At 43.9% G+C, this 27,165-nt stretch overlaps 1 protein-coding gene across 4 annotated transcripts in view; it reads right to left on the reverse strand.

The window, feature by feature from the left end:
- Positions 1–27,165, reverse strand: part of NRXN3 (neurexin 3) — a 1,560,869-nt gene that overhangs the window by 1,209,389 nt on the left and 324,315 nt on the right. The window lies entirely within an intron of this gene.

Raw genomic sequence — 27,165 nt, forward strand, 5'->3', positions numbered from 1 at the left:
CAACATCCCTGACAGGAAATTCAGCAACCTTTTCCATGTCTTCACCTATCCTGCTTTGGCACTTTTGTATAGGAAAGGTCCTGCTTCCCTCTGGAGAAAGCCAAGTTGCAGCAGCCTCTCCTTGGGGTAACATAGAGGCTAATTATAGACCACAGTCACAAAGTATAATAAAAGAAAGCACTTATCAAATCATTGGTGTAAACATCTATGGGCTGCTGCAATCCGTAAAGAGAGCAAATGCGTTATGCAATAAGTCAGCTGAATGCATCTCTTACCCCGAATAATACTTAAAAGGCCAACTGACATGTGTGGTGATAGCCTGACAGCCCCTCCTTTTAATAAAAAGCCACTTTTAAGAGGGGTAATTGAGCATGGAGAAGCAGGAGAAGGGTTGATCTGTTCCCCAATGATAGTTTTCCAACTCCAAATTGATCCCTCAGCTGTTTTTCACTCTTGGTAAGTTCTAAGTATGTGTTTGCCACGGCAATTTCGGAGGAAGATTTTTGAACAGAGAAACAGTGGGCAATGGAAGGGTTAAATGAAGCCTTTCCCAACCACTGCTTTGCTTTCCATTGCCCCCTTCTGCAATAGTTTTTAGTTCAGAAGGAGCAGGTGTTTGCCTATGTAACATATACAGGGCTTTTTTTCTGGGAAAAGAGGTGGTGGAACTCAGGACCGCACAATGATATCACTTTGGATCAGCTGGAACAAGAGGGGAAGTTTTTTAAAGTTTAAATTGCCCTCAGCGAAAATGGTCACATGGCCAGTGGCCCCGCCCCCTGATCTCCAGACAGGGGGGGGGGGTTAGATTGCCCTCCGTGCCACTCAGCCATGTGACCATTTTCAAGAGGTGCCGGAACTCTGTTCCACCATGTTCCTGCTGAAAAAAAGTCCAGAACATATATATTGTTGGAAATTGCAGTACTATTATATTGTATTTACTTCATGTACACCCCCACCATCCTCCTTGATAGGACTCAAAGCTGCTTATCCTCAGAACAATCCTGCAAGGTAGGTTTGTCTGAGACGGTGGGACCACTGACCTGTTCAAGGTCATGCAGCAAGCTTCCATTGTAAAGTCAAGTCTAGGTCTAACAGATCCTAATCTGACACCAACCATTACACCACACTAACATTTTTATGCACCGAAACAATTTAACACCTACATAAAGCCACTGGAAGAGGTCATCTGGAGATTTAGGCTGAGTTGCCACTAATAAAACAGAGAAGAGGAGAATGATATAAGCTGCTTTGGGTCTCCACTGGGGAAAAGGGAGGGGCATAAATGAACTAAATAATAAAAATAGTAATATGCAGACAACACTCAGCTTCGTCCCAGGCTTCTAGCAGATCCCAGGGAGTCTGTAGGATCCATGAACAGGTATTTGGAGACAATTTTGGGATGGACAAGGGCTAACAAACTGAAACTTAATCCTGACAAAATGGTGGTTCTATTTGTTAGGGGAAGGTTTGTCCTAGGAATAGGGATATCTCCTGTTCTGGATGGGGCTGGAGGGTTTGTAGCTTTGGGGTGCTGCTGGACCCGAGCCTCTTGTTAGATAATCAGGTAGTAGTGGTGGCCAGGGGTGCCTTTCACCAGTTTTATTGAAAAGGCCCCGTATCTAGTGAGTTTCAGTTAGCATATTTTTTCTAAAGGAAGGATGATTAAATCTACCGACTTCTATGCTGGCATAATCCAGAGAGCAAATTACATGAGCCATGATACATATGTTCTTTTATTCTATGCTCCCATCCCATTCTTCTTTTCTTTTGTTGCAATTTTTAATGTCAGTGTTTATTTCTTTCATCCAGAGGAGTTAGGCGTGTTAGTCTGTAGTTGTAAAATAGCAAAAAGAAGAGCTGTGGTTCTCGAAAGCCTATGCCTCAATAAAGTTGGTTAGTTTTAAAGTTGCTACTGGACTTTTAAACTATTTTGTCTTACATGTGGTTCATATGTTTACTTTCTGTTATTTTGGAAAAATCCATACACATATCATTAAAAGGAAAATAAATCCAGAGAGGTAGATTCATTTGGAGAGAGAGAGAGAGAGAGAGAGAGAGAGAGAGAGAGAGATGCCATGCACTCGGCATCCAGGCTTTTGAGGTAGTCCTACCACTTTATGTATCTGATGAAGTAGAATCTGGCAAATGAAAGCTCAAGCAACAATTAATATATTAGAATTTAAGGTGCCACAAGCCTGTGAATCTATCTGGAAGCTCCATGAAATAAAGCCAACTCCTTTTTTCTGCTGAAACACCTTTTCAGTTCCTTTAACAACTGCACTGTAATTGTGGTGCAGTGGTTAGAGTGTCTGGGAGACCCAAGTTCAAATCCCCACTCTGCCATCAAAGGTCAGCGACCACTGGGTGATCCTGGCCAATCATACACACCCAGCCTAACCTACTTCACAGGGTTGTATGAGTATAAAATTAAGGAAAGCAGATTGATATAAGCCCCCCATTAAGGTGGGGCATAAATGGAGTAATTAAAATTCAATAGACAAAAGCTTGCCTCATCACTGTTCCTTCATGCCAGGAAAACTGTATCTTTTGACTTTCTATAGGCAATAGGGCTGCCAAGCCCCTGGTGGGGGCTATGGATCCCTAGTCCCCAGCTCCCACTTATACAGAAATAAAAAAAGGCCATCAGCCCAACAGTGTAATGTCACTTCCAGAGAAGTGACATATGGCAATTCCTAGAGAGGCATGCCATCAACATCCTGTTTTCCCTGGAAGTGACATCACGATGTTGCCAGTGGCAGTTCCCCTCCACACACCCATGCCCACGCTTTTTATCCATGCCTAGCAACCCTAGTGGGCCATGCTGCTGCTGAAGGCATAGTAGCCCTGCTAAGATAAGAAGCTCGCTTCCCTAGGAAGGAGGGAAAAGAAAATACCTACAAGCATTACCTTTAGCCCCATCTAGGCAATAGTTGGTTCCAGCTCAACACCCCTGGAAATTCAATTATTCTCTTCTTTGATGCTCTTATGAACACATGAAGTAATGAAGATAAAGATGGCATTTGTTATGTGAAGCGCTCACACAAACCCTTATTATAGCTGTACCGGCACAGCGGTGTGAGTGTAGTGACATATTTTCTGCCTCCCTTTTTTGTACTCATAAATCTGGTACGTTACAAGACTCAGACGCTGCCAAGTGTTTAGCAAACACGCAGGCTTGGCAGGCACAGTGTTACTGGAAGGAACTTGTGCCGTGAGATACAGCCCGTGCCAAATGGTGCTCATAGTTATACTGCTGAAGCCTTCCAGCTCTCTCCTCTGGCTAGCCTGGCAGGCACAATAAGAGGAAGCAATTAAACAGAATAGGAAAATGCTATGCTACGCCTTTACAAGCACTGAAGCTATTTACGACTTTTTACTTTTTTACCCAGTGATTTTAGCACAAACGATACTTTACCCTTTATCAAATCCCTTGCAAATCATTTCTACCAGTAGGAACCGCATGCCTTCTAATATTTCATATCTGAAAATATTTGTGACGCCTATTCACACAATAAGGATCACTACCTGTGTATGAGCACACCACGCAGCCATTACACATGGATGACAGATCTTTATTGCCTTCTCTAAATTGTGTTCATTCATTCTGCAATAGCCTGTCCTGTGCGGTTCCAAAAAGTGTGTTAGTGAGTGACCATAACAGACACCCAACAGGATTGAGAACAATGTTCAATCATATAGTGCATCTAGTCAGTGCTTTTTTCTAAAAAAATGTTTAGGGGTACTCTCAGTTTGACTCAAGAAAATCACCATTTTATAGTTCAAATCGGAAAAAATAAATGCAGTTAATGGACTTTCATCAGTAAAACACCACACTACTTCAGAGATTAAACACTCACTTCCATTTGATACTCAGAAAACACTGTGAAAGGAAATGACGTCATAAGACTGTCGGTGATGAGAATTATGGGTATCAGTATTGCCAACCAAGCCCCTCTATAGTGACACGTGCGCACAACAAAAGAGTTTTGGTATAGACAAACTCTTTGCACTTTTTGTGCAAAACGTACACAAATACACAAATTGGTTGCCGCCATCAGGGGTAGCAACAAGACTGACCAATCACTGTGTTAGATTCCAACTACCAGAGCTCCAAGTGGCTTAGAGAAGACTTGTTTGTATTTGTCTGCACCCTAACGATCACCGATTATGCCAGCGATCTCGATGGTGTGTTCAATGCTCAAAGACGTTCCATGTTTTGTAAGACGAACAGCGCTCCTAGTGAGTTTAAATGTAACTAAACATCTTTGCTGCCAACATATACTACATAAAACAACAAATCACATAAATATCCATAATATGTTTAGAGCTGGTTTAGCGGGAATTCCAACATTTTAAAATTTTTACTTTCTCCCGTTAGATTCACAAAATGTTTAGGGGTACGCGTACCCCTGCGTACCCCCAGAAAAAAGCACTACATCTAGTTATACAGTATAGGAAAAAATGCATCTCAAACACATGTAGCAATACTTATTACCTGGACGGGGTAGCAGCAATGTATAGCAGTAAGGCATTTTCAACTCAAGATAAAAACTAGTTTGGTGTAAGACCATGTTGCTTAAACTACTGTATTCACTTATCTAAAGTGTGTGTGTGTGTGTGTGTTGACATCTTTGGATGTGTAATATCCTGCCTGTGTGACTGATACCTGGATAGGTAATGTAGGTGGAATGGAAGGGAAGCAGAACACATATTGGCTTGGATCCCACTTAGAATGTCCATGGATAAGGAGAGGGGTGATTTTTGTGAATCCCCTCCTCCCAAAACATCCTCACAAACATTGCTTGTGGAGGAAGGAGGACCTCTGGGAACAGCTCCCATGAGATCCTTTACACCTGTGGTCATAGATCCAGAGGAGCTAGCTGTGTTCATCTGTAGTCACAAAATAGTAAAGAGCCCAGCAGCACCTTAAAGACTAACCACAGTTCTCTTCATCAGATGCGTGGAGGGTATGAAGAAACTGGACAGAGATATATAGGTGGTGGGAGGAGGAGGAGGGGAGGGGGGAGTAGATGCACTTAGTACTTAGTAACTGCCTTTCAGGTATTCCATTCAAATTCAGCTATGGAGGGGTCACACCCAGCCTGAATTGTGCACTCCACCTCTTTCATGACTTTTGCAACTGATTTGCATTTACTCCCCGCTCCCTCACCACCTATATATCTCTGGCCAGTTTCTTCATACCCTCCATGCATCTGACGAAGAGATAACAGAGTTGCACTTACTGTAACTGTTGTTCACTGACATCTTCTGGGCAGGCACATATGGGACTGTGCATGCGCAGGCCTGCCATTCAGCAAGGTTCTTAAGCTCAAAGTCCACTATGGGGCGCCGTCCTCCCCAGAGATTACTAAGCTCTTACCTTGGTGGTGGGCGTGCCATCATCGGAATAACGTATGTAGAACAGCCTGTCCAACAGCTGATTCTTTTCTTCCCCTCGCATCTAGGGCTCAAATGTGAATATGGATGACGGATCTGATCGAGTTTGGTCTTTGGAGCCGATGGTGAAGCGGAAGTCATTTGGTTCCCACTTCCCGGAGAGGGAAAAGTGATTTTCAGAACAGAGGCTTTCGTGGCCCTCTCCCAGAGGAGCGCTTTCAGCCTTGCTGCTCTTTCAGTGCAAGCCCTGGGAGTGAATTTCACAAGTTCACTCCCAATGTTCACAAGTCTGAACATTAGGCCCTTCTCTCAAACATTCCAAGCAGACAGAGTGCCCATCCGTATGCATCATTTTTGTTGCACAGTTAGTGCAGCGCTTGAACAACGTTTTATCGGACATTTTACTTATCTGCTCTTCTCTCTCTCTGTTCTTTCTATAGGTACCACGGAGCTATGGAGTAAGAAACCTTCCTGGCCGGCGGCAAAGAAAGAACTGAGAGGGAAGGGGGCGCTGCCCACAGTGGCACGCTCAGCGAGAAAACACCGCACATGTGTACTGGAGAGGATAGCACCTCCTAGTGGACTTTTGAGCTTAAGCTTGATAAACCTTGCCAAATGGCAGGCCTGCACATGCACAGTCCCATGTGGGACTGTATCAGAAGTTCATCAGACAATGAACCGTGATTCTTGAAAGCTTATGTTACAATAAAGTTGGTTAGTCTTAAAGGTGCTACTGGACTGTTTACTATTTTACACCTGTGGACATTCTAGGCAGGATCCAAGCCTTTGTGTCCATGCATTTTCATACATTGCCATATTATATTCACACACACACACAGTACACACTTCATTATTAGGTTTGCCAACTGCCAAGTGGGGGCTGGAGTTCTCCCAGAATTATACCTGATCTCCAGTCTAGAGGTATCAGTTTCCTTGGAGAAAATGGGAGTGTCAGAGAGTAAAGCCTATGTATACCACAGATTCTAGGTGAAATCTCTCTCCAAATTTCCCCCTCCACAGGACATGACCCCAAATCCCCAGAAATTTCCTAGGCCAGAGTTGGCATGCTCATATATTTCACACAAAGACCTATGGGGAAAGCCTGAAACCTGAAGCAATCTAGTCTGTGGGGTGTGGGTGGGGTTGCTGCATGGCATTTGTTGTTAAACGGGCAATCTCAGCATCTCTCCAAAAGGCAAAACAGGGGCAGTATTTTATCAGCCAACTAGTTCCAGAAAACAGGGACTGTCCCTGGTGCATAAAGATAATTGAATCATATGAAATCTTTCAAAGTAGATTAGTTACTGCAGAGATTACTTCAAGGATAGCCAAGTAAGAGCCAACAGCCTCTCCCCGTAAAGTTGCCTTTGAATGTCTCCTGATAGGATTATGGACACTGCAAAGCAAAGGAGGGCCCAGTTAGGTCAGAAGCTGTGTTGTACCTCAGTGTGTTGATGCCCCACTTAAAAAGGCGCAGAACCTTGGAAGACACCGTTTCTTCTCATCACCACCACCGTCAGCATTAACCCTGGAGCAAAGCCCTAAGCCCAACAACACTATGGGAAATGAGTAGGAGCTCCAGGACAAAACTCAAAGCCCTCTCAGTCCAGGCAAATCCAGTGCTCATTAACTTGGTGGAGATGGAAAGTGCCCTCAAGTCATCGCTGACTTATGGCGACCCCCCTGGAGGGATTTTCATGGCAAGTGATGAACAGAGGTGGTTTGCCATTGCCTGCCTCTGCAACCCTATCTTTGTTGGAGGTCTCCCATCCAATTACTAACCAAGGGTCCATTAACTTACCTTTACACATTTTCAAGGCAACTAATCGAAATATGAATTACTGCACTTGCCTGCCAACATTTAAGGGAAATTTCATAAATAATTAAATTTGGAAATACACATGCCCTTGGCTGTACTTATGTCCATGTTTACATTGTTCAAATAGCTAAAAACCTCCCAGTAGCAGAGCACTAAAATCCCACCATTTATATTCTTTTCACTTTGCAATCACACTTGGTCACCCCTCAGACATCCTATGACACTGCAGTCAGCTGAACTGCGCCTCTAGGGCATCCTCAAGACAGATCTGTAATACTGACACTTAGATATGTGGTTGCTTACCATCCAGGGCCGGATCTAGGGGGGGCAGGGGGGTAGTCTGCCCCCGGCGCCGCCAGGGAGGGGGCGCCGGGAGCAGCTCCCAGCTGCTGGAGCGCGCAGGCAGCAGCGCGGGCAGTCTCACAGCCCCTCGTGCTGCCTGTTGCCTGCCCTGGAGGGCAGGGGGTGCCCGGCAAGCCAGCTGCCCCCTGTCCTCTCCTGCGGGGCAGGCAAGAGCAATGCAGGCGGCTGCGAGGCTGCCCGCGCCATTCGCCGGCAGGGAGGCAAATGGTGCGGGCGGCCTCGCAGCCTCCTGCACTGCTTTCGCCTGCCCTGGAGGGCAGGGGATGCATGGCAAGCCGGCTGCCCCCTGTCCTGCGGAGCAGGTGAAAGCAGTGCAGGGGGCTGCGAGGCCCCCCGTGCCATTCGCCTGCGGGGAGGCGAATGGGGCAGGCGGCTTCTCAGCCTCGCACGCTACTTTCGTCCGCCCTGCGTGATGATGTCACCAAAGTGACGTCATCACACAGTCCAGGGAGCGCGCGCACAGAGGCAGTCAGCCAAGGCTTGCCCCGGGCGTGGGCAACCCTGGATCCGGCGCTGTTACCATCTTTCTTTCTTTAGCTTGCAATAATCTGTCTCTCTGCAGAAATACAGGTAGACTTGATCCTCACCACCACTTGGGGCAGGGGAACCCCTGCCTCCACCTGCTGCCCCCTGGCTCTGCTCACCTGGCTGGAGGGGGGGGGGAGAAGTGCGCACACTCCTGCCAGAGAACACGTTATTTTTCAGTGCGCTAGGGAAGTTGGGTTGCACTAAAGCCCAGTTCATTTTAAAAAATCACCTGTTCAGAGGCAATATTTAATAAACTGGGCTTCAGCAAGACCCACAGCTCCCTGTCCTTGTGTCAGAAAATGATGTCACTTCCGCTTGGGCCTCTGAGACCCCTGGCAACCCTAAGCACAGAATTTGTTGGAACATTTCTGTAGCACTAACCAGCTAATTTGTCTGTCAAAGCCCTTCTTTCTTATGAATAAAACCAACATTATGTAAAATGTGGACAGAAACTCTTCTTATTTTACTGACATCCAATAGAATACTTGCTGATTATTTTAGAAAGATTTTCCCCAGAAGCTTATTTCTGCCATTCTATAGTAAACATGACTATGAGATTAACATTACATAACATAGAAGCTAAAGACACATATATGCTCAATGTTGGTTCATGCTGATTATTCCCCATTTAGCATGTTTTATCCATACCTTTCTATTTGAAATCAAGAGGACAGTTAGGAGGTCCTGGGTAGAGATGGGCATGATCTGCATTACGATAAAAAAAAACCCCCACGATAATGGCAATCTCCCAATCGTGACCTGGTGGATCGTCGTCTTCCACGGCAAATGATGCAGCAGTCGGGAGGGGGCTGGACCGGGGCGATCGTGATAGGATCGGAAAGCTAGACATTCAGGCACCAACAATCTATTCCCCTGGCAACAGAGACAGGGGAATGCCTGAGGTCTGTTTGAAGCTTGATAATATTTCCCCTAGTGAGGAAAAGCAAACAGTTGTGAGTGAACAGGTGGCTTCCTGAGAAAAATATAAGCAAAGTGATTGGGAGAGGAAGGGGTTAAGAGAGAGAGAAAACTTTGAGTGCGGCTATCAGCAGAAGCTGTTTTGAGCTCCTCCTGAGTTCATTCAGTGCGTTGAAAGAGTTAACACTGAGGAGAGATCTCTTCTCAGTGTTAACTCTTTCAACGCACTGAATGAAAACAAAACCCCCTTGCTTTGAGAGCAGCTATCAACTGAAGCTGTTTTGCGCTCCTCTCCTGAGTTCATTCAGTGCGTTGAAAGAGCTAACACTGAAAAGAGATATCTCTCTCCTCCTGGCTTCTCAGCCCAGTGCCTGCTTTTTGCAAGAAGTTGATATGTGATTTGATGTTTCATTTGTGTTTTTCCTATTTAAAAAACCATAGGATCCGCGAGGATCCGTGTGGATCCTGGTTTTACTTTCTTCCTGTTTAAAATATGCTTTTGGAAGACTGGCTGCTTGCTTTTAAAATCGGGTGGGGAGGAATGGAGGATTCTATCCCTGCTTTTTTTAAAAAGCTGGCTGAAACTTGTTGATGGGGTGTTTCTCTCTCTCTATTTGGAGAGGAAGGGATGGGTTAAAAACTTTTCCCCCCTCTGCTCTAAGTGCGTGTATGTGTGTGTGAGAAAACATCCCCACCCTGAGGGGAGGCGGCTCGTCGCTGGGTTAAAAACTCCCCCCCTCTGCTCTAAGTGTGTGGGGGGGGCGCCCCTCTGCTTTGGCCTCCCCGATCCCTGATCGGAAACGGGACTTTATCGGAGTGAATTGGTGATCTGGGGTCATTGCCAACACAGATCCATGATCAGCTTGATCAGTATTTTTTTTTTTGATCGTGCCCATGTCTAGTCCTGGGTCCAGGACCTGGAACCTTCAGAGCTACCTTGTCAGGCAGGAGCAAACTGGTCATTACAGTCACTGAAAAAATCCTACTAGGCCAATGACCTGGGGCCTCCCTCCCACCAGAGCACCAATCAAGGAGCAGCCCTCATTCCATTCCAGGTAGTTCTCATGGTTGGCACGAGGGAGCTGCTGTGGCAAAAGAGCCAGCTTTTGCTCCTTCACCTCTCCATTGGCAAGGGTTTGTGGCCCTTTTTTGCTTCTCAGTTGGGGAAAAAACGCAACTGACACGCAACCTTGCCTTGCTCGTAGTATCTTGATCTGATAGAACTTCTGTTAGCCAGACAAAACTAGAACAACAGAAAAGCCACGAAACTTCCTCTACCTCTGTCATTCAGAATTGCAACATCTTATTTATTTACTTTTTCACATTTAACAAAGATGGTGAATTGGGGATTTTTGATCTTGTTTCAAAAGTCTGGAAAAACAACTGAACATTTTTTTTTTCATGGTTTGAGAGAGTCCTGCTCGTAATTTGCAAACACAGGAGTCATCAAGCATCCTGAATCCGTGAATAATTGACTAAGCTGAAACAGTGTGGTGGCAAGGGGAGGCAAGAAGCTACTGCCCACCCTCCTTGCCCCCCCCCAAGACAAGGCATGGCAGTGAGGGAGGGTAGAAAGCCACCACCTGTCCTCCTCGCCCTCTGGCAAGGTGAGGCAGTAAGGTAAAGAGAAGGAGGAAGAGTGCCCGGCCTGCCCTCTGCACTCTTGCAACCGAGGGAGGGAGGGTAAAGACTAGTCTCCACACAGCCCCTCACTGGGGTCAGGGGGTGTCTCCCAGGGTTGCTGCCTGCTGAGGCAGATCCTGGCAGGGAAGGTGGGTGGGAGGAGGCAGGGCTAGTTGGTTGTCTCTGCACCTGTGGCACCCTAGGTGATTGCCTAGAGCTGCCCAGCAGATGGGTTCCTTCTGTGCATGGTCAACTGTCAGTCTTAGCCATATTGCTGCTGTAACTATCCCTTAGTCAAAAAAGTGCTTGCTTCTCAGACCACTAAATTCTCTCCAGCTCCAATTCTGGGGATTCAGGTCTCTTGCAGCCCACCACCCCACTGGCTTTAAGCAGCCGATAACCTGTTCTAATCTAACAGCGAATAAAAATCAAGATAGGTTTTTTTTCCCTTAAAGTCTTCCACGGAAGATGACAAGAAGCATCAGGTGACCTCTCAAAAGATTTTCAAGAACACTTTGTTCTGCCAGCCTTTAGACACAGTGTATTTCGGCCCTGTAGAACTGTGTAAAATACTGAAAGAGTTTTCCTCCTTTTTACCAGAAAGAGGCCTTATTTTGAAGGAAATGGATGCTCTCCTAATATTGCCTCTGAACTAACTTCTATATAGCAAAGTATTTACTCTGCTATAATTTGGGTTGCCAGCTTCCAGGTGGGACCTGGAGTTCTCCCAGAATTACAACTGACCTCCAAATTCCAGAGATTGGTTCTTCTGGAAAAAATTGCAGTTTTGGAAAGCAGAGTCTACAGCATCATGTCCCTGCTGAACTCCCTCCCTTCCCCAAATTCCACCTTCCCCAGGCAGTGCCCCCAAGTCTCCAGGAATTTCCCAAGCCAGAGCTGGCAACCCTGTTCCACTCCCAGTCCCCACGACACATATATGTAGAAAGATGGTTATAATCTCCCAGTAGTCATTGAAATGTATGGAAATTGAGGTAGCAGATATTCCAGAATAATCTGAAATACTGCCTAAAGTTCAAATGGGATTTGGATTGTCCCAGTTAACAATTCAAAAATAAAAGTCCTTGAAAGAAAAAAGCATTGGTCCTGGGACGTACTATAGGGTTAGTGCTCTAAGAAAAAGTAACATTTACAGCACAATCCTATGCCAAATTACTCCAGTCTAAACCAACTGAAATCAATGGGTTTAGACTGGAGTAACTCAGCATAGGATAGCACTGTTAAGCAATTTTGCTCAATCAAAGCTGTCAACACCTATAAATTTAACACATATCTTCCCACCCCCATCCTTCCCAAATAATCATTATCTGGTAATTCCAAGTTTCTTTCAAGAATCAAGAGGAGAATAGCATTCTCTAAATTCTGTCTCAGTCTGAAGCCACCTGATTGTGCTCAGCACCATTCTGGACTTCCCAAGGTAAGATTAATTCAATAACACCAAGCTCTTAATATTAACTGTCTCTCTACACAGCGTAACATCCCGACACTTACATCTTTAGATAGCAGTAAATGATAAATAATGAATCTGATTGCATACTATAATACAAAGCAATAAATTATGTACACCAGCTCACGCTGCATCTGCCATGGCTTCATAATGTGATTTAACAGATAACGCACACTGTTTACTACTTAAAAGGTTTATCAAATTTTGAAACTACATTCAATTATGCATTATGCATTTGTGTGAATGCATGCTCTCAGACTGATTCGAAATGGGGAGGGGGACTATCCATCATCTCTGCTCTTACAAAGCCCCCTTTGAATTCATATTCCAGGCCACCAGACTGTCCCAGGAACAATTAAAAGCTAATGTGTCTCATGAGAACAGTTAGTTTCAAGAGGCACATTTTCTGAGCCGAGTGCCAGAAACCAATTAAATAATCAATCAATCAATTGATTGATTGATTTTATTAGACTTATAGTCTGCTCTTCCCGCAGTGCAGGCTCAGAGCAGATCACAACTTGGTTAAAACATAGTATGGGATACAATAAATAGCAATAAAACTAAAACAATTAAAACTAGCAGCAAAATTCAAAGACAGACAGCAGATTACACAGTCCCATGTGAGCACTGGGTCCATGGGGGCTAGTGCACAATAATTAACTAAAAAACAAGAGGGGGTCTTTCTCCCTCCCCCCTCAGTAAGGGGCCGAAGGGAGGCCTGCCTGTCCCAACCACCAAAAGCCTGGTGGAACATCTCTGTCTTACAGGCCCAGTGGAATGCTAAAAGGTCCCACTGGGCCTGAGTTGTATCAGACAGAGAGTTCTACCAGGCTGGGGCCAGGGCTGAGAAGGCCCGGGCCCTGGTCAAGGCAAGGCAGATTTCCTTGGGGCTGGGGATCTCCAGTAGATGTTCCCCTGCTGAGCGAAGTGCCCTGCAGGAAATATTGGGTGAGAGGTGGTCCTAAAGTTATGCTAGTCCCAGTCCGTTAAGGGCCTCAGAACCAGCACCTTGAATTCCACTGGGAGCCAGTGCAGCTGGCACAAGACAGGTGTCATATGAGCCTGGAACAGCGTCCTGGTCAGAACCCGCACCGCTGCATTCTGGACCAGCTGTAATCTCTGGAGCAGGCCCAAGGGCAGGGCAGTATTCAGCAAATTACAGTAGTCCAGCCTGGAGGTGACCATTGCATGGATCACTGTTGCAAGGTCACGAGGTGAAAGGTAGGCAGCAAGCTGCCTTAACTAGCAAAGTTAGTAAAACGCCGATCTGGCAACCGCCATGATCTGGGCCTCCATAAATAAGGAGGCAATCAAGACCACACCCAGGCTCCTCGCAGTCAAAACAGTCAATGCCTCATTGAGAGGTGGGAGCCAGATCCCTGAACTCAACAGCCCATGGCCCAGGTACAGGACCTTCATCTTTGTTGGATTCAACTTCAGTCTGCTCTGCTTTAGCCATCCAGACATGGCCTCCAAAGCCCTGGCCAGATCACCCGGATTTTACTCAAATAAAGAAGAAAGAAGTCAGTTGCCAGCAGGGCAAGGTGCATGCATATCCATAAAACACTGCCTCGCTTTAAGTTTGTTATTGGCACAGTCAGAAACATTAAAAGAACTGATCTGAACAGTTTACTGTCTGCCTTTCCTGTTTTAAAGAAACATTGAGTCACGTAGGTATCATGGACCAAGAACTGTAGCCACTCAGTCCCAAAACACCGTTTTTGTTAGTAGAACTTTTCCAGATAAGAATTTGGAAGACAAGGGGAAGATTACACCTCTCATGAGACAGTGTGTGAATGCACATGTGCAAGTTCATCTGCATCCAGACAGATTGCTGGCCTTGGCATTAATGAATACTAAGTCAGGCAGCCAAAAGAGATGCAGAGACACCTCACAGCTGTAAGTCACTGTGAACACACTGTAAATGTTCATTTACTTTAAGAATGTGGTAAATAGACATGGGCACGAACCAAAAAAATGTAACAAACCAGTGCTTCGTGGTTCGGTGCTGACAACGATCCCAAGATCGTGAACCACAACGAACATTTTCTGTTGCCGAACTGGTTCGCAGTTTGCGGTTCATTGGGCGCGGAACAGCCCCCGTGGCACTTAGAGAGCCCATATTCCTGGGGAGTCTTTTGCAGGCTCTCCTACAGCCATCACCCAAGTTTGGACAAGATTGCAAAAGGGATCTTGGAGGTATACCCTCTCCAATCCAAGGCCCCCAGGAAACTCCCACAAAAATCCAAGCTCAGTTATACTCTCAGTCTTTTCCCCCAAAGGCTAGCAAGTGGCAAGCAAGAGCTCTGTCTCACTCCACTGCTCGCTGAAAGTGAAACCCAGCCTGGGAGACCACGGCTATTTATAAGCACAGGTCCCATTGAGCAATGCAGGAGGTCTGTGTTTGACCATCAGAGCTGCCTATCAGGGTTTGCAGGGATGAGATTGGAGTGCCCATGGCTACAGAACACCCCCTTCCCCCTCCCCCTCCCAACTTGTAACCGCTTTGCAGCTCTGTGGTTGGAAGGAAGACCTGCTGATCAAGGTAAGCTGGGCTTCCATTCGGGTTCCCAGGGCAACAGAAGGAGCTCAGACAGAGTTCAGGCATTTCCCCGGTTCCGTCACCAGGGGACTTGATTGCTGACGACTGACTGTCTGGCTTCCCAAACCGCGGCCGAACACACTGAACCAGGAGTCTCCCAAACGCTGGTTCGTTTGCCGTGGACAATCACAAACCGCCAGATCGCGATCGCGCAATCGCCAATTTTGTGGGTTTTTTAAGTTTGTAATGCAGTTCGTGCCCATCTCTAGTGGTAAACTTCGAAAGAGATGGTGGTAGAGAAGACACCAGTAGCTGGAGGAAAAAACAGAGGGAAAGCAATATAAGAGTACACATGTGCAAATGGTTTTTTAACACTATCAAACATGTTGGAACACCTGCAAAGAGCCTGTTGAATGTTCAGCTGTGCTGATCACTACTCGTGAATAGACCAGAAGCCAAACTAGTGGGCAACTGAGCATGCCTGGAAAGTACACGAATAAATAAAAGTGGCAAACAACATGCAGTCCTATCTCAGAGACAGGATCTGCCTGCAGAACTCACTTCTCTGCCCGAAGAGTCTTCTCTGAGAGAGACACAAATACCGAATGTTCACCTTTGCACTGTTTCTGAAATGTCTTTCGACCGAGAGGTGGCTTGTGAGAGTATGAAGCAATTTTGCATGCAACCCATGAAAAGTTCTTCTGCACAAACCCACCATTAAAATGAATGAGAGTTGCAAAACACCAACTCTCTTGTGCTCTTTAGCCAGAGGCTCCTGTCTGCCACATTTAAGCCTGCGGGGAAGAAGGAAAAAGCAGCTATGAGGCCCCATTCTGTTGAACTCTGGGCCTATATCGTCTGAAGTCTTGTAAGATTCAGGGAGGGTTTAGCCTTAGATACCACAGAAGTCAAAAACAAGAGGCAAGAACAGGGACGGTTCTCATCTTCCACAAACATCAGTTAAGCTAGGCAGGAAATGCAATACGGCCAAAAATTATGGTTAGGACCTATCTACTTTCCCCCTTATTTCCATGGGAAGGATGACAATATGATTTCACATATTAATTATAATAGCCTACACAAGCCTAATATATGTCAAAATCTCTTCATGCTAAATTGAAAACTGACATTTTTACTTCATGAATATTGCTTCACCAGTGACATTTATTGCATGTCCCCGTAGTCCCACTATCGTGAATGTCAGGTCAACAGAGGAACATTTGCTTTGGTTCCCCTTTACTTAGAACTTTGAAGGAGCGTCCATCCCTGTTAATTGCTACAGAAAATGAGATTGCATATGATAACTACAGACAGTTCAGGATTTGATTAAAAACTTCACTCTGTTAAACGGAGTTGTGGTTTAGCTTCTTCCCCACCCCTCTACATCCATGACACCATTTGCCTAGATACTGCTAAGAAGATTTAATGGCTGATACTTACTTCTCCATCTCTATTCAGTCTGAATTCCACATATTCTCAAACTGAGTTCAGTATGCGTCCCTCCCACATTCCATGCCTCGCAAGGGGTCTACTCTCCTTCTCAAAACACTCTCAGGCTTTTCCACTGCAAGAGTCTGTCCCCCTAAGTAGGTTTCTCCAAATGATATCATTAACTAGCCTTTATTAGACAACAATAGCATCTGAAATTTAGTAAGCTTATTTCAATCTGCTTATCATATTGTAATGTATTTCTTCTGCCACATACTCATATTTGTGGTAAGGGTTGATGTCTTTACCATATTTTCTACTTGCCTGAATGGTCAATGTGGCAGGTTGCAGGTGATGCTTACTCAAATGGGTAGTCCTGCAAACTGTACAGTTTTATAACTAGAGTCTTATTTTAAAGAACTGCTTGTCTTCCCTACTTTTATATCATGGATTTCCCACAACTTGCAGAGCAATCCTAAAAAGTTGCACCTTTCTAAGTCCAATGAAGCTGATGGACTTAGAAGGGTGTAAGTCTGCTTAGGTTTGCGCTGTAAGTATTACAGATGAAGTCTGAATGCTTTAAATGCCTGTAGGATTTGTAAGACTTCTAAAAACGTCACATTTTTGTATTTTGTATAGGGGTATTAGGTATTTATTCTTTACCAATAAAGTAGACGCTAGTAACTCTGAGGTTGTTTCCTCTTGTGCTGTGTGCTGAAGGGGCTGGGTAAGTATGGATATATATAAAATATTAATTTGAATTTTAATGTATAAAGTGAACTTTGTTTCTTTTTTGTCACTTTCTAATGTCATGTGTACATGCTCACAAGAGAGACACCATTTTAAAAGAAAAAAGCAAAAATCAGTTGAATGAGGAACATATGTAAAGAATGCACATCGGAGGCTAGATTTAAGCGCCTATCAAACCATCTACCTCTGTAAACCAAAATCCTTGAAGCTGTGACAAAACACTGGCGCAGTCCATGGAGAACCAACACTTTTACTTCATAACAAAAAACTGAGTGGGGCAGAGTAACAGCAACCATGGACATATAGACTGTATTAGTCTATACTGCACTTTAGCGCACATTTAGGAAGCAAATATACTTTCCCACATGGTATCCTTCTTGTCTATATGCACCCCAATCAGATCAACAGAGCTGGTATGGTGCAGTGGTTATTGTTGCGCTAGGATTTGGGAGGCCCAGGTTCAAACCCCCACTCTACCATGGAAGCTTGCTGGGTGACCAGACACACACACACTCAGCCTACCCTACTTCACAGGGTTGTTGTGAGGATAAAATACAGGAGAGGAGAATGATGTAAGCTGCTTTGGGTCCCCCTGGGGAAAAAGGAGGGATGTAAATAAATAAATAAATAGTTCATCTACCCCAGTATTCCTTAAATGGCAAAAGCACTGTAAGATTTCAAGCAAAAAAACTTTGTCCTTTAGAGAATGCAAGTCTCTAAACAGCCAACTGGGGAAAAACTAAAATTTCTCAGTCATACACCTTGGGTGATGGAAGCAGGATGCTTGGAGCAGGAAAATTAAGGAAGAAAGAGCGCTGGAAATAATCTTGACAAGACTCTCAGCCCCTCTTCATTCTTCTTGCAATCATCACTGATTTTGCATCCCAGATTCAGTCCTCAACATGTCTAGTTAAAAGAATCTCACTGAACAGAGCTACTTATTTATTTTCTGCCTTTTTCACTGAGACTCAAGACGGATTACATAGTATAAGTCAATAAAAACATTCACGGGGGCTTTCAATGAACAGTACAATGGTAGTATAGCAGAAATGTGAAAACAAGCAGAAATCCAATACGGAGCTGAAAAACAAGAACAAAAAATAATGCTGAAATAAAACATAAAGCAGCACAGACCTATCCAGTAGGAGCATATGTGCAGTCACTAATGCATTTCTCTGAGCCATTTCCTTCCAGCACAGCCCTACTGAATAATTCAGTTTTGCACAGTTTAAAGAAAGCCAGGTGAGTGGGAGCTTTCCTGACCTCTTCAGGTAAGCCATTCCATAAGGGGACCATTCCATAAGGGGGCCACCACAGAGAAGGCACGTGTATGGGCAGTTGTTGATTTTGCCCATGTGCTGGCTGGCATCTGCAGAGGGTCCTGATCAGATAAGCCAAGTATTCATGGCAGAACACAGGGAGAGACGTGGTCCTGAAGATATGAGAGGCCATTAAGGATTCTGAATTGATCTCAGTAAATGATGAGTAGCCAATGGAGTGACTACAAAATGCGAGTAATATGTATGCTCTGCCTAGCTCCTGACAATAAATACGCTGTGGCATTTTGTACCAGATAAAATCTCCTAGTTGACTTTGAAGGTAGACCTATGTAGAGTACATTACAGGAGTCTAGTTTTGATGTTACCATGGCGTGAATCCAGGTGATCAGGTCAGCTGTGTCAAGGTAGGGGCCATCTTCCAGGCTCGTCTGAGTTAGGAGAAAGCTTTTTTTGGTGTGGGATTGCATTTACTTCCTTTTCTAGCAGTAGCACTAGATGCAGTGTAACTCCTAGGATGTCAACGGAGTCTGCAAGAGTCAAAATAACTTCATCAAAAGTGAGGAACACAATGTCCTTCAAGAACTCTGCCTCCCCAACTAGTATCACTTACATCTTGTCTGGGTTCAGTTTTAATTTGTTCGCTTTCAGCCATTTGACCTCAACTGTTAGGTGTGACCCAAGATATCTACTGCATCACCCAGTGATTTGGATAGTGAGATATAGAGCTGGGTGTCATCCAGTTCCATTGCTATGAATGATTTCTTTTAAAGGCTTTACATAGAGGTTGGGAGATAAGACAGCACTTTGTGGAACCCCACAAGATAATTTCCACTTTGAAGATAGGTGGTCTCCAACAGCAACCCTTTGATTTTGTTCCATGAGAAACAATTTGAACCAGTGCAAGGCACATACCTACTTCTGCCTCCAAACACCTCAGCAGGATGGCATGGTCTACTGTATCACAGGCTGCAGATAAATCCAAGAGGAGCAACAAAGATACATGGCCTTTGTCTATACAGATGGAGGTTATCAGCTAAAGCTGCCAGAACTATAGCCCAGCCTCAAACCAGACTGTAAAGAATCTAGAGCACCAAAGTTATCCAAGAAGACCTGGACTTCATCTGCTATTACTCTCTCAAGGGCAGATTAGAAACTAGGCAATAATTCACCACATCATTTTTGCCTTGAAGAGCTGTTGCCAGAGGAGAAAACCCATATCTAAATCAACCAACCATCACTATACAACAGTTTTGTTAGCTCACATTGTATTTTGTGTAGCTTCAACTCCGTGAGGAGTTTACTAGCAGGTCCACCACCATGGAATCCCCCATGGAGTTGATTTGCTATTGACTTAGGAACCACAGTTGATGAGCTATTGACTTAGGAACCACAGTTATTTATTGGAATCATGGAATCAATACTGACTTTTATAGTAGAAAGCTTCACTTCCCACCTCAAACTGCTGAGCTATTAACCACATGTAGCCTAATGCAGTTTCACTTTCAAGGCACCAAACACCCTTGGCTCTGCCAAGCCTGTTAATGGTGACATTAGCAAACCTTTTAGTAGAATGGCTGTATTGAGAAAGAAGACCAAGAGACTTCATTGTGGGGTTAAGAAAGGAATCCAAGATGAAGCTGAAAAAGGGACTACACAGCTTCAACCAAATATTCTCAGAAGTTTAAGACTAAAAGAAAATTAACATCAGTGGAATTTAGTGAGTACAGCTCCGTGTCGGGAGAAGCACCAGATGTGAAGTGTAATTACTTTTTTTTTCCAAACTCTGTTCATGTTTTACAAACCAGGACTGACACTTGAACAAAGAGCCTAAAAAAAGCAAGCAAGAGCTACGCAAATAACGAGCGGTTTTGTTTTACTGCTGTCGCCTGTTCAGATACCCAGTTTATAAAGCAAAGTGAAGCAGAGAGATGGGGGGTGGAAATCAGACGTGATCTCAGAGGAGAGAGAGGAATAGGTGCTGCTGTATTCTTGCCAGGTTCTTGCTTTCCAGAGTCACGCTTGCCAGAGAATAAATAGCGACTCCCTGCATGCAATGGCTGGCTTGCCATGACACACTTCAAATGTGTTATAAAGATAGCCAAGGATACAAAGTGAGTTTTAAACCATGGATGGCCAACCTGTGGCACGAGTGCCACAAGTGGTATAAGCAGCAGGCATTAGCTGTGAGCCAGAAAAGGGATGAGAAAGGGAGAGAGGGATTACAGGCTATACTCAGACGGCCATTCCTTCCTCCCTCTCCAGGGATGTGCCATTGCTTGCTTCTGATCTCTTAAGATATGGAAAAAGTCATGTGCATTTGGATTTACCTGAGCTGAAATTAAACCCAAAATTAGCAGTTTGGGGTCAGCCTGGGGATATCCAAAATAACCTCAAAAACTACAGAAATTCTGGGAGTAACGAAAATTCATTTCCCAGAATTTCGGGAGTGTTTTGGTTTGAGGACCTACAGGAGTGGGGAAGGAAGGAAGGAGAGGAAATTGGCCCACCAAGTAGCTGTTAGCAACTTCATCTCTTTCCATTTTCAAGAGACTAGAATTTCACCTTACAGGTGATGCCGACTAACAGCTGATATTCAGGTAGATCAGAGGCTCAAACGATTGCCATTGGAAATAGTGGGGCCATTATTTCCTATATGTAGACCTGGCCTCTCTACAGCCCATAGGAAATAAGTGCTCCATTATTTCCAGTTGCAAGTAAACATTGCCTCTGTCCACTGACTACTAGCTGACTTCCTAACAACTGATACTGGAGAAAAGTGGGAATTACCTTGCCAACATCAAAAAATGGTGAATGGTCAGCTGGGCTATAAGACAGACATTTTGTGGTTGAGTCCGCCTCTTATGGCAGCCATTTTGTGGTTGCACCCCCCATCCAGTGTCAGAATTGCAAGGGTGCATGCAGGCTTGAAAAGTTTGGGGACCCCTGATCTATAGCATTAGAAAATGATAATTCATGTATATACTGCAGTGATATGTGTATTGTTTAAATGTGACTAATTTGGCCTACATTTAATATGCTATGATGTGTATGATAATAATAGTGTTGAATGTTTTAAACTAAAATGTTTTTACTGTGCTCTTCCCATATCTCAAGGCAGCTTACAAATTCATTCTTTTAAAAATACAAAAAAACACATAAACATACAACCTCCGTCCCTCTCCTAAAATGCCTGCAGTTTATACCTCATTAAAAACCAATAGCTGTGCAGCACTTCCTAAACATCTCCAGACACATTATTACCCTCCTTACTTCCTCAGGGGCTCATTCCCTAGGGTGAGAGCTATGATGGAAAAGGTATAGGGTCTAGTTGATGTCAGGGGGAGATCACTCAAGCAGTGGAACTACTAGCAGATTTAGGATTGTCAGGTCCAGATTGGGAAATTCCTTGAGATTTTGGAGGTGGAGCCAGGAGACAGCAGGGTTTACAGGAAGGAACCTCAGCATGATATAATGCCATAGGATCCATCCTCTAAAACAGACATTGTCAAGGGAAGGGATCTCTGTGGCCTGGAGATTTCCAGCCACCGCCTGAAGGCTGGCAACCCTAGGCAGCCTGAGGATCATAACCTGCCTGGGAACATATGACTTTAACTTGATATCCAAATATACTACTAGTTCTGTTGTGACTGAATGAGATTTTTTTCCTGCCTAGATAATACATTTTATTTTGTTAACTACAGAAGCTGTGTTTTCTGTTTCAACATGTATTTCTCCCATTCCTACTTAGATGACAAAAACTAAGATATATGTGCTTAGGATTGGGCACGAACAGCAATATGAACAAAAAAAAGCCACGAACAGCCCAATCCGCTGTTCGCGAGCAAGCTGTTTGTGAGGTCCCATTCCCGGCGAACAAGAGTTCATTCCAAGCCCTGTTCATGGCGTTCGTCAGCCGTTCATAAAGCCAGACAGTTTGGCACCTTTCAATCAATTCCCTTGGCAACATAGGCATGGACTGTCCAAACTCTGTCTAAACTCCTTCTGGCTTGTAACCCCTCAAAGTAGCTTCCAGCAGACAGTCCAGTGTTTGCCGCGGTGAAGAGAAAATGACAGGAAAGGGAGGGACCCATGGATCATGGCTTTCCCAGGGTCCAATCTCTCTGAAACTTGGGAGGTCTTCAGGGGACAGTGAGGACTATGTCCCCTGCAAATTTGGTGGGTATTGGACATTGGGAAGGTCAGTTTGTAACCCCTCAAAAGTAGCTTCCAGCAGGCAGTCCAGTTTTTGCCACTGTGAAGAGAAAATGACATGAAAGGGGGAGGAGACCCATGGATCATGCCTTTCCTGGCTCAAGTTTAGCTAAGTTCCAAGGAGACCGTTCTCCCACGAACCTCCAACTACGAATGTGTTCATGAACAGGTCATGGTCATCGATGTTTGTGAATCCCTGTTTGTGGATAGCAACGAACAACGTTCGTGCTCATCTCTACTTAGGATACAACAATCTGAAGTTCTCTTTCTCTCTTTAGTATTGGTTATAGGCACAAGTTTGCTTTTAGAAAACAAATAATGCAATCCGAAACAGAGTTATACCCTTCTAAGTTAGTTGACATCATGGTATAACTCGATTTAGGATTGTACTATAAGATGCTTCTACTTTTAAATTTCATGAATATATCTAATAGAACACTTTTGAATGATAATCAAGTTATAGATTATGGACTGTGCACAATAAAATACATTTGGGGGTTGATAAGGAATTAATTACTGCATACATTTCCATTTCCCTCCTAATTACCAACCTAATGGCTTTTTCCATGGATTCAAGATTTCCAAATATTTTTAATCTCTTTGTAGGCACTCTAGAGTGGCATAATCCCACAGTCTGGACTTCAGTTGTACAATACCTACCAAAAAAGCTGATCACTAACATTATCTCAACGTGCACTTTTTCAACACTGCCACTGCATGTTCACACAATTGTTCATCATACACATATCCTGTGAATATTCCAATGAATAAATATTTTTTACCAGTTTGACACTGTTTGCACTGTAATGCTTGATACGGTGCCCATATCAAACTGAGCCTATCCAGAGCTGAAGTATGATTTACAGAGACCTGATGTAAAGCAGGTATGTCATGCTGTAACTGTTCCTTATTTTCTAGGGTTCTTGGCACAAGCATATTCATACAATGATAAGTAGAATCCTTTCAAAGGAGGCAATTTGACAGACTATACTGTCCTATAGGCCATCTAATGTTCCGGCTGTTACATCCTGTACTCCCCCCTGCCGCTGCCGCCACCCAGATCTAGCAGAAGGAAGGGCAAGGATGCTGTTGTAGTCACCCTATAGTTTAAGCACAGTAAAATGGATGGCCAGTTAAAAATAAGGTGCATAGAGTAAGGGCAGAGTAAAACAGAAAGGGGTCTCTCACTGAGATGATGTCAGGACTAAAATATGGCTCTAGAGGAAAGAGGGAGATAGAGAAAAAGAAGAAAAGGGGTAGTAGTGGTTGGGTGCATGCAGCCATGCTGCACCCAGAGAGGAAGATACAGGAAATCACAGACCCACTGTATGTTACAGCGCAGATCCTTGATCACATCTCCAGATATAACATTTATCCCAAAGCAACCTTTGGAGAGAGATTCGGAATGGAACGATGGCATTTGGATGCAAGGGATTTAACCCTCCCCTCAGTGCCATTTAACTGAGCTGCTATATGACATGAAGGAGAAAAGACTGGTCCAACATGGGCGCCTGCCTTTTTTCCCTGCTGAGGCTAATAGCAGTCCAGGAGGCATGATTTCTACCAGGGAAATGCAACTGGGCAGGGGGAGTCATTTCCTCCCTCCGCTGTATTGCAGGCTAAGTATACAAGGGAAAATTTGATCACAGATCCCCAGCGTAATATGAGGGTTGGCTCTTGGTGCAGTCAAGTCTTGGGGATGCAGAACACAGAGGAGGGCAAAAGACCCTCCTGGATGTTCACACAGCCTAAAATAAATGCCTGCGCTGCAACTTAGAAATGTCCTGTCTTTGGCATGGGAGTACCATTTCCACAGAAAAATGTAATGATGTGTGAATGGCTCAAGGCAGTCAATCAAGCAACTGCAACAGCTGGAATGTCTTCCTTTCAAATACAAAAGGAAAGGTATCATTTGGGATGCCACTCATGAAATGATTATTTCGGCATCTTGCTAGCATAAGTAGGTCTGGAAGTAACATCTATATCCGTATTCCATTATCAGTAAGCCTTGTTCTCTACATAATCTCAAAATGATAAACTTTGTCCCATTCTGGCTACTGAGCTCTGTGAATTGCAAAAGGTTGCACTGATGTGGTTCAGTAAAGGGTATTCTCTCGCTACTTCTCTGCCTTTTCTCTGCCACTAGCATGGCAATAAATCCCCCATATTTTTAGCACACAATCGTGAAAAACCTAACAGTATACTAACATTCTTGATGCATGCTTGATAAATTCAATCCAGTAGATGGCAGGAGTGCACTTTTATAGACTTTCTAACTAAACAGGAACCAGCTTCAACAAGCTGCATATTTTTGCCTCTCATTTTTACACCTAATACAGCCACTGGGCAGATCCAAAGAGCCTGTTCACACATTCCAATGCTTACGGCTGCTGTTTCACTCCTGCCTAACATTTAATCCCAACAGGTAATCACAGATTAGAGGGACCTCTGCTGTGTCCAGTTGAGTATGGAGGCATCACAGGGTTGGGCCAGCCCAAAGTTTATGTGAAACTAGCCACTGAGTGAGTTCACCCTGACTTGCCTATTTGTAGTCACGGATCACTGCTCCTGATAGTCATTTTGGGATGATCTGCATACCCACAGCAGTGCTTTTTTTGTGATGGTACTCACTAGTAGTACTGGCACCTTTGGGGGCAGGAGGGAGAATTAGTGGAAACCAGTGCATGATATATGTATGAGAGAGCAACAGGTGCAATTAACCCATGGCTGATAAAAAATGTAACTATTTAAAAAGTGACAGTAATAAGCCTTCTATTGCAGCAAATGCCATCATTTGTGATGCTTTGAAATATCCATCAGACACTTCAGAAAGTGATGCAACTCTTACAAATGAAAAAAGCAGTCCGAGGAAAATATATTTTCTGATTCACCCTTGGAAGCCTTGGAATTGGGCATACAGCTATCTGTATGAATCTGTCTCATGTCAACCATTTCACTGATAACAGTTGTTAAGCCGATATAATCATAGTAAGGGTCCATAGTCAGAGTTATGCTGTGTAAGATCTCAGGTTAAATCATTCCTGGCATCTAAAGTTGTAAAGGATCTCTGGTAGCAAGACTGGGCAGATCTCAGGCTGAGTCCTTGGAGTACTGATTAGATGGGGAAATAGTCCTGTCCTGTTCAGCAGGAGGCAACTGTGTGTGGGCATGGGGATGGCCATCTTCATTCATTCATTCGTTCATTCAGTTGGATGTTTCTCCATGTAGTATTATCTGTGTATACTAAATACTAGGGGTGTGCTTTGAGAAAAAAAATCATTATAATTTCAAATCCAGGATTTTGCAGGAGGAGGATTTTTACTGTGATTGCTGATTTTCAGGTAGGGCATTGCCAGTTTGAGATTCAAATCTGTGCAGTTTTTCGGGTTTCAGGACCACTATTTCAGTGGGAAATGTATTTGAGGGTCTGAGGCAGATAGTGGCACCCAATTTACACATAGCACAGTCCTTCTAATCTAAAAAACATCTAAGTTTCAAGGAGATTGTATGGGGGGGTGATTTTACAGGCCTCCAAATTTGGTGACTCTCGGCACAGGCGCACTTCTGTCTACTGCTTCCTAGGGGGGTGGGCTGTCAAATGGCAGCCGAGCTGGAGACTGCTGGCTGCCCACCAGAATTTTAAAAATCCTGTCTGCATTCATTTAATTTTCCTATTTTACAGTGGTTGATGATAAAAAATTTTACCTTTCCACTGAGAACTTTGCTTTTGCCATTCTTCTTTGTTGTTTCTTTTCACAGGAGAACCGAAACTCTGACATTATTCCCTATGGAAGACTTTGGAGGGGGCAAAGTGGCTGTTTTTCCAAACAAATTACACCAATATTTCAGGAGATCTAGTGCTGCCTGTCCACTAAAGAACCCCCAGTTTCAAGCAAATTGGACGAAGGGGTCCAGTTCTGCCAGCCCCTGAATAAGGTACCCCCAGCCATCAAACTTGTGAAGAAAAATGTGCTCCACCCCCACAAAGGAGGGAAGGAAAGAGCAAGAGCGAGTCACACACACAGCTCTGTTGGGCTCTGCACCTGGCTTGCCCTGGCTGGGAGACCCTTTTCTCAGGCCACTGCCTGGGAAATTCAAAAAAACATAGAAAAACAAGATGCCCCATGCTTCTGATAGCAATTACCTGAACACAGGAGTGGGTGGGTTTTTTTTTTTTTTTTTTTGTAAAATTTTTATTGGGTTAGAACATTAATATTTTTACATTACATTGCATTCAATTATCCCCTAATTTTTCGTTTCTAACCCCCTCCCTTTCCCCCCCTTTTGTTGACTTCCAACAGCTTTCCCACCCTCTGTCCCTTTTCCCTTACTTCTATTAATTTCCTCTATCTAAAACAAATATATATTCTCCATTATATTAAGCAGTACATCTTTAACTCTTTTACTTACTAAACATCCAAACTATACTTCTTTAGATAAACAATTTATCCCATTTTCCAGTTTTGAATATTTCTGTATGTCATAAACCATAAAAATTTCCCACATTTAAATCAAACAATTTGATTTGTTCTCTCTATATTAATCATTTCTTCTTTTTATAGTATTTCTATATAACTCATCACATAGTCAGTCATTTTAACTCTTCTATACATTCAGTTTGGTGCATATAAGTCCTATCAAGTAGAAAAAAATATTGTTAATTACTCAATCCTCATGTTTAAACCGTTAATTATTCTCTATCAATATTCTATCAATCAACCTTTACATATCTATATATATCTCAATCAATTAATTAATCTAACTGCTTATAAATTCACATTTCTCTTCCTCCCCCGGTAAAGTCACCCCTCTCTTTTATACTTTTATTGTACTTCAG

The sequence above is a fragment of the Eublepharis macularius genome, chromosome 2 (assembly GCF_028583425.1).
Source record: "Eublepharis macularius isolate TG4126 chromosome 2, MPM_Emac_v1.0, whole genome shotgun sequence".
Lineage (NCBI taxonomy): Eukaryota > Metazoa > Chordata > Lepidosauria > Squamata > Eublepharidae > Eublepharis > Eublepharis macularius.